This window comes from Eleutherodactylus coqui, chromosome 13 (genome assembly GCF_035609145.1).
Source record: "Eleutherodactylus coqui strain aEleCoq1 chromosome 13, aEleCoq1.hap1, whole genome shotgun sequence".
Taxonomy (NCBI): domain Eukaryota; kingdom Metazoa; phylum Chordata; class Amphibia; order Anura; family Eleutherodactylidae; genus Eleutherodactylus; species Eleutherodactylus coqui.
Window position 1 is genome coordinate 85,493,596 of NC_089849.1, and position 17,547 is coordinate 85,511,142.

The 17,547-nt window shown below is 48.8% G+C and overlaps 3 non-coding genes across 3 annotated transcripts; all 3 read right to left on the reverse strand.

Annotated features, from left to right (window-relative positions):
- Positions 1–215: 215 nt before the first annotated feature.
- On the reverse strand, positions 216–322 carry LOC136588800 (U6 spliceosomal RNA). The gene has a single exon (XR_010787611.1). It is a non-coding gene; the product is annotated as a U6 spliceosomal RNA (small nuclear RNA).
- A 5,819-nt stretch (positions 323–6,141) lies between these two features.
- On the reverse strand, positions 6,142–6,248 carry LOC136588801 (U6 spliceosomal RNA). The gene has a single exon (XR_010787612.1). It is a non-coding gene; the product is annotated as a U6 spliceosomal RNA (small nuclear RNA).
- Positions 6,249–13,666: 7,418 nt separating this feature from the next.
- Positions 13,667–13,773, reverse strand: LOC136588875 (U6 spliceosomal RNA). The gene has a single exon (XR_010787677.1). It is a non-coding gene; the product is annotated as a U6 spliceosomal RNA (small nuclear RNA).
- Between the last annotated feature and the right edge of the window lie 3,774 nt (positions 13,774–17,547).

Here is a 17,547-nt window from a genome sequence, read left to right on the forward strand (position 1 = left end):
ACACAGACAAAAGTGTCATCCCACAACTTCTGGGGGGGGTTACACTGTACGTGGTTATGGCGCCTCGGGTACATTTGCTGTATGCCTGTAGTCACATGGCACAAAAAATACACCTTTTAGTGGTGGCACCGTGAGACAATTATTATTATTACTCCAAGTTAAAACCTATAAGGAGAAAAAAATTTTTTTTTTTGTTCTAATTGAAGAATCGGTGCAAAAATATGGAACGCCTCACGAATTTGCGTGTCATCCTTGCGCAGGGGCCATGCTAATCTTCTCTGTATCGTTCCAATTTTAGTATATGTGCTGCCGAAGCAAGCACGATACTGCAGACAGCCCCGGCGGTATTTATGGTCCCGCGGGAGAGAAGTTCTTACATTGTGGAGAGATTACTTTTATAAATTAAAAATAATGTATCCTGCTGTGATATTTTACCTAATATGTCATGCCTGTAATAATAAAACCCATTAATATAGAGTATTTTGGCCAAACTGAAGAGCATTTTGTGACAATGTTATATGCAAATGAGAAGAAGCCGCAGTGCATGCTGGGAAGAATGCTGGTCTCGGAATACGGACCTTGTACCACAGAAGGCGCAGCTGGTGTGGAATGTACTGCGGATGACTGCAGCGTTCTGCTTCCATCAGGAGAGCAGCTGCTCACTGCTGCACCACTGGCTGACGGTCACATTAGGACGTGATTGCCGGCTCACGCCTACTGCTGCTGGACGTGGCGCTATAGCATTAGGGCTGGGCGTGCAGCAGTGCAGCGCCTTCTGCCCACCGGTCTGCCCTGGCCGGAGTACAGCGATGCGTGCCCTTACCTATCAGCTGACAAGTGTGCTCGGCCGCACACACAAGGGGGTCACAGGAATGTCCCACAACATTGTCACACTTCCGTGGCTGCCAGGTCAAATTTATCACCAAGATAACATGTATGGGACCATCTGGGAGACCAACTTCTACAACCTACAACTTTGCATGATCTAAAGGTTCAGTTACATAGCAAATGTGGAGCAATATGCCACAGGATACCATACAGAACCTGTATGCCGCCATGCCCGCCAGTATCACATCTGGTATACAAACTAGAGGCAGTGCAACAGGGTACTAGAGCCTCCATGCCTGTCTGTATCACATCTTGTATCCAAGCTAGAGGCAGTACAACAGGGAACTAGAGCCTCCAGGCCCACCCGTATCACATCTGGTATCCAAGCTAGAGGCAGTGCAACAGGGTACTAGAGCCACCATGCCCACCCGTATCACATCTTGTATCCAAGCTACAGGTGGTACAACAGGGTACTAGAGCCTCCATGCCTGCCTGTATCACATCTCGTATCCAAGCTAGAGGTGCTACAACAGGGTACTAGAGCCTCCATGCCTGTCTGTATCACATCTTGTATCCAAGCTAGAGGCAGTACAACAGGGTACTAGAGCCTCCATGCCCGCCCGTATCACATCTTGTATCCAAGCTAGAGGCGGTACAACAGGATACTAGAGCCTCCATGCCCACCTGTATCACATCTTGTATCCAAGCTAGAGGCGGTACAACAGGGTACTAGAGACTCCATGCCTGTCTGTATCACATCTTGTATCCAAGCTAGAGGCGGTACAACAGGGTACTAGAGCCTCCATGCCCGCCAGTATCACATCTTGTATCCAAGCTAGAGGCGGTACAACAGGGTACTAGAGCCTCCATGCCCGCCTGTATCACATCTTGTATCCAAGCTAGAGGCGGTACAACAGGGTACTAGAGCCTTCATGCCCGCCCGTATCACATCTTGTATCCAAGCTAGAGGCGGTACAACAGGGTACTAGAGCCTTCATGCCCGCCCGTATCACATCTTGTATCAAAGCTAGAGGCGGTACAACAGGGTACTAGAGCCTCCATGCCCGCCTGTATCACATCTTGTATCCAAGCTACAGGTGGTACAACAGGGTACTAGAGCCTCCATGCCCGCCTGTATCACATCTTGTATCCAAGCTAGAGGCGGTACAACAGGGTACTAGAGCCTCCATGCCCGTCTGTATCACATCTTGTATCCAAGCTAGAGGCGGTACAACAGGGTACTAGAGCCTCCATGCCCGCCCGTATCACATCTTGTATCCAAGCTAGAGACGGTACAACAGGGTATTAGAGCCTCCATGCCCGCCCGTATCACATCTTGTATCCAAGCTAGAGGCGGTACAACAGGGTACTAGAGCCTCCATGCCCGCCCGTATCACATCTTGTATCCAAGCTAGAGACGGTACAACAGGGTACTAGAGCCTCCATGCCCGCCCGTATCACATCTTGTATCCAAGCTAGAGGCGGTACAACAGGGTACTAGAGCCTCCATGCCCGCCTGTATCACATCTTGCATCCAAACTAGAGGCAGTGCAACAGGGTACTAGAGCCTCCATGCCCACCCGTATCACATCTGGTATCCAAGCTAGAGGCAGTGCAACAGGGTACTAGAGCCTCCATGCCCACCCAAATCACATCTTGTATCCAAGCTAGAGGTGGTACAACAGGGTACTAGAGCCTCCATGCCTGTCTGTATCACATATTGTATCCAAGCTAGAGGCAGTACAACAGGGTACTAGAGCCTCCATGCCCACCTGTATCACATCTTGTATCCAAGCTAGAGGTGGTACAACAGGGTACTAGAGCCTCCATGCCCACCCGTATCACATCTGGTATCCAAGCTAGAGGCAGTGCAACAGGGTACTAGAGCCTCCATGCCCACCCAAATCACATCTTGTATCCAAGCTACAGGCGGTACAACAGGGTACTAGAGCCTCCATGCCTGCCTGTATCACATCTTGTATCCAAGCTAGAGGTGGTACAACAGGGTACTAGAGCCTCCATGCCTGTCTGTATCACATCTTGTATCCAAGCTAGAGGCAGTGCAACAGGGTACTAGAGCCTCCATGCCCACCTGTATCACATCTTGTATCCAAGCTAGAGGTGGTACAACAGGGTACTAGAGCCTCCATGCCTGCCTGTATCACATCTTGTATCCAAGCTAGAGGTGGTACAACAGGGTACTAGAGCCTCCATGCCTGCCTGTATCACATCTTGTATCCAAGCTAGAGGTGGTACAACAGGGTACTAGAGCCTCCATGCCTGTCTGTATCAAATCTTGTATCCAAGCTAGAGGCAGTACAACAGGGTACTAGAGCCTCCATGCCCACCCGTATCACATCTGGTATCCAAGCTAGAGGCAGTGCAACAGGGTACTAGAGCCACCATGCCCACCCGTATCACATCTTGTATCCAAGCTACAGGTGGTACAACAGGGTACTAGAGCCTCCATGCCTGCCTGTATCACATCTCGTATCCAAGCTAGAGGTGCTACAACAGGGTACTAGAGCCTCCATGCCTGTCTGTATCACATCTTGTATCCAAGCTAGAGGCAGTACAACAGGGTACTAGAGCCTCCATGCCCGCCCGTATCACATCTTGTATCCAAGCTAGAGGCGGTACAACAGGATACTAGAGCCTCCATGCCCACCTGTATCACATCTTGTATCCAAGCTAGAGGCGGTACAACAGGGTACTAGAGACTCCATGCCTGTCTGTATCACATCTTGTATCCAAGCTAGAGGCGGTACAACAGGGTACTAGAGCCTCCATGCCCGCCAGTATCACATCTTGTATCCAAGCTAGAGGCGGTACAACAGGGTACTAGAGCCTCCATGCCCGCCTGTATCACATCTTGTATCCAAGCTAGAGGCGGTACAACAGGGTACTAGAGCCTTCATGCCCGCCCGTATCACATCTTGTATCCAAGCTAGAGGCGGTACAACAGGGTACTAGAGCCTTCATGCCCGCCCGTATCACATCTTGTATCAAAGCTAGAGGCGGTACAACAGGGTACTAGAGCCTCCATGCCCGCCTGTATCACATCTTGTATCCAAGCTACAGGTGGTACAACAGGGTACTAGAGCCTCCATGCCCGCCTGTATCACATCTTGTATCCAAGCTAGAGGCGGTACAACAGGGTACTAGAGCCTCCATGCCCGTCTGTATCACATCTTGTATCCAAGCTAGAGGCGGTACAACAGGGTACTAGAGCCTCCATGCCCGCCCGTATCACATCTTGTATCCAAGCTAGAGACGGTACAACAGGGTATTAGAGCCTCCATGCCCGCCCGTATCACATCTTGTATCCAAGCTAGAGGCGGTACAACAGGGTACTAGAGCCTCCATGCCCGCCCGTATCACATCTTGTATCCAAGCTAGAGACGGTACAACAGGGTACTAGAGCCTCCATGCCCGCCCGTATCACATCTTGTATCCAAGCTAGAGGCGGTACAACAGGGTACTAGAGCCTCCATGCCCGCCTGTATCACATCTTGCATCCAAACTAGAGGCAGTGCAACAGGGTACTAGAGCCTCCATGCCCACCCGTATCACATCTGGTATCCAAGCTAGAGGCAGTGCAACAGGGTACTAGAGCCTCCATGCCCACCCAAATCACATCTTGTATCCAAGCTAGAGGTGGTACAACAGGGTACTAGAGCCTCCATGCCTGTCTGTATCACATATTGTATCCAAGCTAGAGGCAGTACAACAGGGTACTAGAGCCTCCATGCCCACCTGTATCACATCTTGTATCCAAGCTAGAGGTGGTACAACAGGGTACTAGAGCCTCCATGCCCACCCGTATCACATCTGGTATCCAAGCTAGAGGCGGTACAACAGAGTACTAGAGCCTCCATGCCCGCCTGTATCACATCTTGTATCCAAGCTAGAGGCGGTACAACAGGATACTAGAGCCTCCATGCCTGCCTGTATCACATCTTGTATCCAAGCTAGAGGTGGTACAACAGGGTACTAGAGCCTCCATGCCTGTCTGTATCAAATCTTGTATCCAAGCTAGAGGCAGTACAATAGGGTACTAGAGCCTCCATGCCCGCCCGTATCACATCTTGTATCCAAGCTAGAGGCAGTACAACAGGATACTAGAGCATCCATGCCCACCTGTATCACATCTTGTATCCAAGCTAGAGGCGGTACAACAGAGTACTAGAGCCTCCATGCCCGCCTGTATCACATCTTGTATCCAAGCTAGAGGCGGTACAACAGGGTACTAGAGCCTTCATGCCCGCCCGTATCACATCTTGTATCCAAGCTAGAGGCTGTACAACAGGGTACTAGAGCCTCCATGCCCGCCCGTATCACATCTTGTATCCAAGCTAGAGACGGTACAACAGGGTACTAGAGCCTCCATGCCCGCCCGTATCACATCTTGTATCCAAGCTAGAGGCAGTACAACAGGGTACTAGAGCCTCCATGCCCACCCGTATCACATCTTGTATCCAAGCTAGAGGCGGTACAACAGGGTACTAGAGCCTCCATGCCCACCTGTATCACATCTTGTATCTAAGCTAGAGGCGGTACAACAGGGTACTGGAGTCTTCGTACAAGGCATCAGTTTTCCGCAATAAGGGTGGTTTCACACAGGCAAGAAAATCGTGCGATTTTCGCCTGATGCGATAGTCAGTAAAAAAGCAGATTATGAAACCAACGGTTTCCTTCCCATCTGTGATGTTTTCACTGATGTGATGTTGAGAGAACAAAAAATAACGGCTGCTCTATCTTTCTGCGATGTGCGATTCTTTTTATCTCCCAGGTTTCGCTATGGAGCCGCTCCTTTTTATCGCCTCGCAATGCAACAAGATTGTGTTGCGATGCAATTTTGATAATGGAAAGTCCTATTCATTTTCGCAATAAAAAATTGTACATTTTTTATCGCGCAATTTTATTGTGGCCGTCAGCACTGCGATGGGAGATTATTCTAAAAAAAAAGCATTGCTGGCAACCAAATATTGCAGACACAAAATAGGGGGTCGCCCGTGTGAAAGTCGCCTAAATGATCCTTTTACTCCGATATTGTAATCACTCACTTATAACAACGTTACAATCACACAGACAAAAGTGTCATCCCACAACTTCTGGGGGGGGTTACACTGTACGTGGTTATGGCGCCTCGGGTACATTTGTTGTATGCCTGTAGTCACATGGCACAAAAAATACACCTTTTAGTGGTGGCACCGTGAGACAATTATTATTATTACTCCAAGTTAAAACCTATAAGGAGAAAAAAATGTTATGTTAGAATTTTTTTTTAAATTCTAATTGAAGAATCGGTGCAAAAATATGGAACGCCTCACGAATTTGCGTGTCATCCTTGCGCAGGGGCCATGCTAATCTTCTCTGTATCGTTCCAATTTTAGTATATGTGCTGCCGAAGCAAGCACGATACTGCAGACAGCCCCGGCGGTATTTATGGTCCCGCGGGAGAGAAGTTCTTACATTGTGGAGAGATTACTTTTATAAATTAAAAATAATGTATCCTGCTGTGATATTTTACCTAATATGTCATGCCTGTAATAATAAAACCCATTAATATAGAGTATTTTGGCCAAACTGAAGAGCATTTTGTGACAATGTTATATGCAAATGAGAAGAAGCCGCAGTGCATGCTGGGAAGAATGCTGGTCTCGGAATACGGACCTTGTACCACAGAAGGCGCAGCTGGTGTGGAATGTACTGCGGATGACTGCAGCGTTCTGCTTCCATCAGGAGAGCAGCTGCTCACTGCTGCACCACTGGCTGACGGTCACATTGGGACGTGATTGCCGGCTCACGCCTACTGCTGCTGGACGTGGCGCTATAGCATTAGGGCTGGGCGTGCAGCAGTGCAGCGCCTTCTGCCCACCGGTCTGCCCTGGCCGGAGTACAGCGATGCGTGCCCTTACCTATCAGCTGACAAGTGTGCTCGGCCGCACACACAAGGGGGTCACAGGAATGTCCCACAACATTGTCACACTTCCGTGGCTGCCAGGTCAAATTTATCACCAAGATAACATGTATGGGACCATCTGGGAGACCAACTTCTACAACCTACAACTTTGCATGATCTAAAAGTTCAGTTACATAGCAAATGTGGAGCAATATGCCACAGGATACCATACAGAACCTGTATGCCGCCATGCCCGCCAGTATCACATCAGGTATACAAACTAGAGGCAGTGCAACAGGGTACTAGAGCCTCCATGCCCACCCGTATCACATCTGGTATCCAAGCTAGAGGCAGTGCAACAGGGTACTAGAGCCTCCATGCCCACCTGTATTACATCTTGTATCCAAGCTACAGGTGGTACAACAGGGTACTAGAGCCTCCATGCCCACCTGTATTACATCTTGTATCCAAGCTACAGGTGGTACAACAGGGTACTAGAGCCTCCATGCCTGTCTGTATCACATCTTGTATCCAAGCTAGAGGCAGTACAACAGGGAACTAGAGCCTCTATGCCCACCCGTATCACATCTGGTATCCAAGCTAGAGGCAGTGCAAAAGGGTACTAGAGCCTCCATGCCCACCCGTATCACATCTTGTATCCAAGCTACAGGTGGTACAACAGGGTACTAGAGCCTCCATGCCTGCCTGTATCACATCTTGTATCCAAGCTAGAGGTGGTACAACAGGGTACTAGAGCCTCCATGCCTGCCTGTATCACATCTTGTATCCAAGCTAGAGGTGGTACAACAGGGTACTAGAGCCTCCATGCCTGTCTGTATCACATCTTGTATCCAAGCTAGAGGCAGTACAACAGGGTACTAGAGCCTCCATGCCCGCCTGTATCACATCTTGTATCCAAGCTAGAGGCAGTACAACAGGATACTAGAGCATCCATGCCCACCTGTATCACATCTTGTATCCAAGCTAGAGGCGGTACAACAGAGTACTAGAGCCTCCATGCCCGCCTGTATCACATCTTGTATCCAAGCTAGAGGCGGTACAACAGGGTACTAGAGCCTCCATGCCCGCCCGTATCACATCTTGTATCCAAGCTAGAGGCGGTACAACAGGGTACTAGAGCCTCCATGCCCGCCGGTATCACATCTTGTATCCAAGCTAGAGGCGGTACAACAGGGTACTAGAGCCTCCATGCCCGCCCGTATCACATCTTGTATCCAAGCTAGAGGCGGTACAACAGGGTACTAGAGCCTCCATGCCCGCCTGTATCACATCTTGTATCCAAGCTAGAGGTGGTACAACAGGGTACTAGAGCCTCCATGCCTGCCTGTATCACATCTTGTATCCAAGCTAGAGGTGGTACAACAGGGTACTAGAGCCTCCATGCCTGTCTGTATCACATCTTGTATCCAAGCTAGATGCAGTACAACAGGGTACTAGAGCCTCCATGCCCGACCGTATCACATCTTGTATCCAAGCTAGAGGCAGTACAACAGGATACTAGAGCATCCATGCCCACCTGTATCACATCTTGTATCCAAGCTAGAGGCGGTACAACAGAGTACTAGAGCCTCCATGCCCGCCTGTATCACATCTTGTATCCAAGCTAGAGGCGGTACAACAGGGTACTAGAGCCTCCATGCCCGCCCGTATCACATCTTGTATCCAAGCTAGAGGCGGTACAACAGGGTACTAGAGCCTCCATGCCCGACCGTTTCACATCTTGTATCCAAGCTAGAGGCGGTACAACAGGGTACTAGAGCCTCCATGCCGGCCTGTATCACATCTTGTATCAAAGCTAGAGGCGGTACAACAGGGTACTAGAGCCTCCATGCCCGCCCGTATCACATCTTGTATCCAAGCTACAGGTGGTACAACAGGGTACTAGAGCCTCCATGCCTGTCTGTATCACATCTTGTATCCAGGCTAGAGGCAGTACAACAGTGTACTAGAGCCTCCATGCCCGCCCGTATCACATCTTGTATCGAAGCTAGAGGCGGTACAACAGGGTACTAGAGCCTCCATGCCTGCCCGTATCACATCTTGTATCCAAGCTAGAGGCGGTACAACAGGGTACTAGAGCCTCCATGCCCGCCTGTATCACATCTTGTATCCAAGCTAGAGGCAGTACAACAGGGTACTAGAGCATCCATGCCTGTCTGTATCACATCTTGTATCCAAGCTAGAGGTGGTACAACAGGGTATTAGAGCCTCCATGCCTGTCTATATCACATCTTGTATCCAAGCTAGAGGCGGTACAACAGGGTATTAGAGCCTCCATGCCTATCTATATCACATCTTGTATCCAAGCTAGAGGCGATACAACAGGGTACTAGAGCCTCCATGCCCACCTGTATCACATCTTGTATCCAAGCTAGAGGCGGTACAACAGGGTACTAGAGCCTCCATGCCGGCCTGTATCACATCTTGTATCCAAGCTAGAGGCGGTACAACAGGGTACTAGAGCCTCCATGCCCGCCCGTATCACATCTTGTATCCAAGCTAGAGGCGGTACAACAGGGTACTAGAGCCTCCATGCCCGCCTGTATCACATCTTGTATCCAACCTAGAGGCGGTACTACAGGGTACTAGAGCCTCCATGCCTGTCTGTATCACATCTTGTATCCAAGCTAGAGGTGGTACAACAGGGTATTAGAGCCTCCATGCCCACCCGTATCACATCTTGTATCCAAGCTACAGGTGGTACAACAGGGTACTAGAGCCTCCATGCCTGCCTGTATCACATCTTGTATCCAAGCTAGAGGTGGTACAACAGGGTACTAGAGCCTCCATGCCTGTCTGTATCACATCTTGTATCCAAGCTAGAGGCAGTACAACAGGGTACTAGAGCCTCCATGCCCACCTGTATCACATCTTGTATCCAAGCTACAGGTGGTACAATAGGGTACTATTGCCTCCATGCCCGCCTGTATCACATCTTGTATCCAAGCTAGAGGTGGTTAAACAGGGTACTAGAGCCTCCATGCCTGTCTGTATCACATCTTGTATCCAAGCTAGAGGCAGTACAACAGGGTACTAGAGCCTCCATGCCCGCCCGTATCACATCTTGTATCCAAACTAGAGGTAGTGCAACAGGGTACTAGAGCCTCCATGCCCACCCGTATCACATCTGGTATCCAAGCTAGAGGCAGTGCAACAGGGTACTAGAGCCTCCATGCCCACCCGTATCACATCTGGTATCCAAGCTAGAGGCAGTGCAACAGGGTACTAGAGCCTCCATGCCCACCCGTATCACATCTTGTATCCAAGCTACAGATGGTACAACAGGGTACTAGAGCCTCCATGCCTGCCTGTATCACATCTTGTATCCAAGCTAGAGGTGGTACAACAGGGTACTAGAGCCTCCATGCCTGTCTGTATCACATCTTGTATCCAAGCTAGAGGCAGTACAACAGGGTACTAGAGCCTCCATGCCCACCTGTATCACATCTTGTATCCAAGCTACAGGTGGTACAATAGGGTACTATTGCCTCCATGCCCGCCTGTATCACATCTTGTATCCAAGCTAGAGGTGGTTAAACAGGGTACTAGAGCCTCCATGCCTGTCTGTATCACATCTTGTATCCAAGCTAGAGGCAGTACAACATGGTACTAGAGCCTCCATGCCCGCCCGTATCACATCTTGTATCCAAGCTACAGGTGGTACAACAGGGTACTAGAGCCTCCATGCCTGTCTGTATCACATCTTGTATCCAAGCTAGAGGCAGTACAACAGTGTACTAGAGCCTCCATGCCCACCTGTATCACATCTTGTATCCAAGCTAGAGGTGGTACAACAGGGTACTAGAGCCTCCATGCCCACCTGTATCACATCTTGTATCCAAGCTAGAGGCGGTACAACAGGGTACTAGAGCCTCCATGCCCGCCCGTATCACATCTTGTATCCAACCTAGAGGCGGTACAACAGGGTACTAGAGCCTCCATGCCCGCCCGTATCACATCTTGTATCCCAGCTAGAGGCGGTACAACAGGGTACTAGAGCCTCTATGCCTGCCTGTATCACATCTTGTATCCAAGCTAGAGGCGGTACAACAGGGTACTAGAGCCTCCATGCCCGCCCGTATCACATCTTGTATCCAAGCTAGAGGCGGTACAACAGGGTACTAGAGCCTCCATGCCCGCCTGTATCACATCTTGTATCAAACCTAGTGTTGGTACAACAGGGTACTAGAGCCTCCATGCCTGTCTGTATCACATCTTGTATCCAAGCTAGAGGTGGAACAACAGGGTATTAGAGCCTCCATGCCTATCTATATCACATCTTGTATCCAAGCTAGAGGCGATACAACAGGGTACTAGAGCCTCCATGCCCACCTGTATCACATCTTGTATCCAAGCTAGAGGCGGTACAACAGGGTACTAGAGCCTCCATGCCGGCCTGTATCACATCTTGTATCCAAGCTAGAGGCGGTACAACAGGGTACTAGAGCCTCCATGCCCGCCCGTATCACATCTTGTATCCAAGCTACAGGTGGTACAACAGGGTACTAGAGCCTCCATGCCCGCCCGTATCACATCTTGTATCCAAGCTAGAGGCGGTACAACAGGGTACTAGAGCCTCCATGCCCGCCTGTATCACATCTTGTATCCAACCTAGAGGCGGTACTACAGGGTACTAGAGCCTCCATGCCTGTCTGTATCACATCTTGTATCCAAGCTAGAGGTGGTACAACAGGGTATTAGAGCCTCCATGCCCACCCGTATCACATCTTGTATCCAAGCTACAGGTGGTACAACAGGGTACTAGAGCCTCCATGCCTGCCTGTATCACATCTTGTATCCAAGCTAGAGGTGGTACAACAGGGTACTAGAGCCTCCATGCCTGTCTGTATCACATCTTGTATCCAAGCTAGAGGCAGTACAACAGGGTACTAGAGCCTCCATGCCCACCTGTATCACATCTTGTATCCAAGCTACAGGTGGTACAATAGGGTACTATTGCCTCCATGCCCGCCTGTATCACATCTTGTATCCAAGCTAGAGGTGGTTAAACAGGGTACTAGAGCCTCCATGCCTGTCTGTATCACATCTTGTATCCAAGCTAGAGGCAGTACAACAGGGTACTAGAGCCTCCATGCCCGCCCGTATCACATCTTGTATCCAAACTAGAGGTAGTGCAACAGGGTACTAGAGCCTCCATGCCCACCCGTATCACATCTGGTATCCAAGCTAGAGGCAGTGCAACAGGGTACTAGAGCCTCCATGCCCACCCGTATCACATCTGGTATCCAAGCTAGAGGCAGTGCAACAGGGTACTAGAGCCTCCATGCCCACCCGTATCACATCTTGTATCCAAGCTACAGATGGTACAACAGGGTACTAGAGCCTCCATGCCTGCCTGTATCACATCTTGTATCCAAGCTAGAGGTGGTACAACAGGGTACTAGAGCCTCCATGCCTGTCTGTATCACATCTTGTATCCAAGCTAGAGGCAGTACAACAGTGTACTAGAGCCTCCATGCCCGCCCGTATCACATCTTGTATCCAAGCTAGAGGCGGTACAACAGGGTACTAGAGCCTCCATGCCCGCCCGTATCACATCTTGTATCCAAGCTAGAGGCGGTACAACAGGGTACTAGAGCCTCCATGCCCGCCTGTATCACATCTTGTATCCAAGCTAGAGGCAGTACAACAGGGTACTAGAGCCTCCATGCCTGTCTGTATCACATCTTGTATCCAAGCTAGAGGTGGTACAACAGGGTATTAGAGCCTCCATGCCTGTCTATATCACATCTTGCATCCAAGCTAGAGGCGGTACAACAGGGTACTAGAGCCTCCATGCCCACCTGTATCACATCTTGTATCCAAGCTAGAGGCGGTACAACAGGGTACTAGAGCCTCCATGCCCGCCCGTATCACATCTTGTATCCAACCTAGAGGCGGTACAACAGGGTACTAGAGCCTCCATGCCCGCCCGTATCACATCTTGTATCCCAGCTAGAGGCGGTACAACAGGGTACTAGAGCCTCTATGCCCGCCTGTATCACATCTTGTATCCAAGCTAGAGGCGGTACAACAGGGTACTAGAGCCTCTATGCCTGCCTGTATCACATCTTGTATCCAAGCTAGAGGCGGTACAACAGGGTACTAGAGCCTCTATGCCTGCCTGTATCACATCTTGTATCTAAGCTAGAGGCGGTACAACAGGGTACTGGAGTCTTCGTACAAGGCATCAGTTTTCCGCAATAAGGGTGGTTTCACACAGGCAAGAAAATCGTGCGATTTTCGCCTGATGCGATAGTCAGTAAAAAGCAGATTATGAAACCAACGGTTTCCTTCCCATCTGTGATGTTTTCACTGATGTGATGTTGAGAGAACAAAAAATAACGGCTGCTCTATCTTTCTGCGATGTGCGATTCTTTTTATCTCCCAGGTTTCGCTATGGAGCCGCTCCTTTTTATCGCCTCGCAATGCAACAAGATTGTGTTGCGATGCAATTTTGATAATGGAAAGTCCTATTCATTTTCGCAATAAAAAATTGTACATTTTTTATCGCGCAATTTTATTGTGGCCGTCAGCACTGCGATGGGAGATTATTCTAAAAAAAAAGCATTGCTGGCAACCAAATATTGCAGACACAAAATAGGGGGTCGCCCGTGTGAAAGTCGCCTAAATGATCCTTTTACTCCGATATTGTAATCACTCACTTATAACAACGTTACAATCACACAGACAAAAGTGTCATCCCACAACTTCTGGGGGGGGTTACACTGTACGTGGTTATGGCGCCTCGGGTACATTTGCTGTATGCCTGTAGTCACATGGCACAAAAAATACACCTTTTAGTGGTGGCACCGTGAGACAATTATTATTATTACTCCAAGTTAAAACCTATAAGGAGAAAAAAATGTTATGTTAGAATTTTTTTTTTAATTCTCTTTGAAGAATCGGTGCAAAAATACGGAACGCCTCACGAATTTGCGTGTCATCCTTGCGCAGGGGCCATGCTAATCTTCTCTGTATCGTTCCAATTTTAGTATATGTGCTGCCGAAGCAAGCACGATACTGCAGACAGCCCCGGCGGTATTTATGGTCCCGCGGGAGAGAAGTTCTTACATTGTGGAGAGATTACTTTTATAAATTAAAAATAATGTATCCTGCTGTGATATTTTACCTAATATGTCATGCCTGTAATAAAAAAACCCATTAATATAGAGTATTTTGGCCAAACTGAAGAGCATTTTGTGACAATGTTATATGCAAATGAGAAGAAGCCGCAGTGCATGCTGGGAAGAATGCTGGTCTCGGAATACGGACCTTGTACCACAGAAGGCGCAGCTGGTGTGGAATGTACTGCGGATGACTGCAGCGTTCTGCTTCCATCAGGAGAGCAGCTGCTCACTGCTGCACCACTGGCTGACGGTCACATTGGGACGTGATTGCCGGCTCACGCCTACTGCTGCTGGACGTGGCGCTATAGCATTAGGGCTGGGCGTGCAGCAGTGCAGCGCCTTCTGCCCACCGGTCTGCCCTGGCCGGAGTACAGCGATGCGTGCCCTTACCTATCAGCTGACAAGTGTGCTCGGCCGCACACACAAGGGGGTCACAGGAATGTCCCACAACATTGTCACACTTCCGTGGCTGCCAGGTCAAATTTATCACCAAGATAACATGTATGGGACCATCTGGGAGACCAACTTCTACAACCTACAACTTTGCATGATCTAAAGGTTCAGTTACATAGCAAATGTGGAGCAATATGCCACAGGATACCATACAGAACCTGTATGCCGCCATGCCCGCCAGTATCACTTCTGGTATACAAACTAGAGGCAGTGCAACAGGGTACTAGAGCCTCCATGCCCACCCGTATCACATCTGGTATCCAAGCTAGAGGCAGTGCAACAGGGTACTAGAGCCTTCATGCCCACCTGTATTACATCTTGTATCCAAGCTACAGGTGGTACAACAGGGTACTAGAGCCTCCATGCCTGTCTGTATCACATCTTGTATCCAAGCTAGAGGCAGTGCAACAGGGAACTAGAGCCTCCATGCCCACCCGTATCACATCTGGTATCCAAGCTAGAGGCAGTGCAACAGGGTACTAGAGCCTCCATGCCCACCCGTATCACATCTTGTATCCAAGCTACAGGTGGTACAACAGGGTACTAGAGCCTCCATGCCTGCCTGTATCACATCTTGTATCCAAGCTAGAGGTGGTACAACAGGGTACTAGAGCCTCCATGCCTGTTCGTATCACATCTTGTATCCAAGCTAGAGGCGGTACAACAGGGTACTAGAGCCTCCATGCCCACCCGTACCACATCTGGTATCCAAGCTAGAGGCAGTGCAACAGGGTACTAGAGCCTCCATGCCCGCCCGTATCACATCTTGTATTGTGGTGGAAGCCCAGTATATATCTATATGGATCGGTGGGCCTTGGCAGTAGACAGTTGTCAATTTAACATTCTGTATACATATTTGCTTTCTGTCTTGCTACAAATATAATGTTCTTACAGTTATGCAATAGGTACTTCCGCTTATATGAAATATCTGTTTTATAAACTCTGCTGGATGGAATTTAGCACGCAACCAAGATATAAATATATCTCTTTGTCCGGTTGCATGGGTGATTAAAGGAACTAGGAAGTAGACAATGAACCGAATCGGAGACAAGCTTCCGCTTTCAAGTTACCGCGAAAATTTCCCCAGCAACTTTACTGGAAACGTATGCAAATAACATGGGAGGTTTGTGCAATTTATAGTTCATGATGTAACATCCAATCATATCGAAGGAACCACACGTGGCTCCAAGACAACCCACTCATCTCATCCACCACCTGATGGCCAATCACAGATGACCGGAGGATGGAAGAATTGCAAGATGCTTATCCAATAATTAAACAATACGTTGTATCTATGTAATCTTTGACCTGCCCAGATGGGCAGATGTGTTAAACTCTTAAAACAGGCTACACGCCGATCATTAAAGTTAGAATTGAGGAAGCTATGCATGCTGAACCTCGTGTCAGTGTGGAAACTTCTTATGCGCATTATCAATTCAGAATTAATATGGAAGGGTGTAAACATTCCAAATTGAGTAAGCCGTGATTCCGCAAAGGAATTCTACGACAGTGGCACCCCAGATGGGACTGTGATCGATAGGCTCCGAAGAAATCGGACACAAGGCACGGACATGGACAACCTTGGACTTAGCGGGCCCACCAAATACACGGTAAGATAAATTAATTATCTATACCTGTGTGGCTAACTCCGGGCTTGCCTATGTGCCGTGCCAGGCCGATAGATTTGGAGACGCACGACGACAGGTACTTCTTTAAGGCTCGATCACATGATAAGAACCTGTCATAAGATATAAAGGAATGTTTACATGCCTGTTGTGTTGAGAGTACTGGTCGAGTGGCGAGGTCAGTAGCTGCCTTAAGGGGGGGGGTTGACCCTGCGCAGGTGTCCCGATTACTCGGTCCAGGTTTGGTTACAAAACCTAAGAGTAAGGGACCTGTGAGGGTAGTTTGACGGAAAGGCTGTCCTGCTCTGGTCTGGTTTGGTTACAAAGCCTAAGAGTAAGGAAGCCGTCAAACGTCTGGGCAGGTATCGCTACTTCGGTAAAGTCTGGTAAAAGGCTTCCGAAGAAAGGGAACTGACAGACCGGATCCTGAGGGGCAGTAAGACTAAAGCCAGCCGTACTGGTGCTCTGTCTATTTGTGTGTGTCCACAAATATTTGTTTATCGTTTAAATGTCCACGCAACATGCCGGTGTTACAACACCCCTGGTCCTGTTACCTTGCCGCCTCTGGAAAAGGGAAGTGGGAATAATCAGCTTGTAGCTCTTTCCTTCCAGACTAATATATATGATCATGCACTTACTAATGAGACAGGGGTTTAGTCATATTGATCAGTAATTAGATAGTCCTGACTTTGCACTCTTGTTGATGAATCGAGGTAACGTCAAGAAGGCGGGGTTCTATACAAGTTATGCAGTGTTTACCTGAAATAGTGAAAGTCGCACCTCTCCTAACCTGATTATATTTGTCACCTTTATAGTCATCCTAATTTCTGTTTGTTGTTGCATACAGTGTATTCCGACCCTGATGACTACCTGGTCCACCTGTCCCACTACGACGTCCAACAAAAAGCCCACTGTCAGCGCAAACGTCGTCATCATGGATCCAGAATACGATGATGTCGAACCATCCTATACCCCCATGACAGCAATAGCTCCAGTGTACAACACAATGCGAGTCTAGGGTCAGCGGTGGGGGTGGGACGGAGCAGGGCGAGTTTAGTGAAACAGATAGTTTCAAGGGGGGTCTGTGGTGGAAGCCCAGTATATATCTATATGGATCGGTGGGCCTTGGCAGTAGACAGTTGTCAATTTAACATTCTGTATACATATTTGCTTTCTGTCTTGCTACAAATATAATGTTCTTACAGTTATGCAATAGGTACTTCCGCTTATATGAAATATCTGTTTTTTAAACTCTGCTGGATGGAATTTAGCACGCAACCAAGATATAAATATATCTCTTTGTCCGGTTGCATGGGTGATTAAAGGAACTAGGAAGTAGACAATGAACCGAATCTGAGACAAGCTTCCGCTTTCAAGTTACCGCGAAAATTTCCCCAGCAACTTTACTGGAAACGTATGCAAATAACATGGGAGGTTTGTGCAATTTATAGTTCATGATGTAACATCCAATCATATCGAAGGAACCACACGTGGCTCCAAGACAACCCACTCATCTCATCCACCACCTGATGGCCAATCACAGATGACCGGAGGATGGAAGAATTGCAAGATGCTTATCCAATAA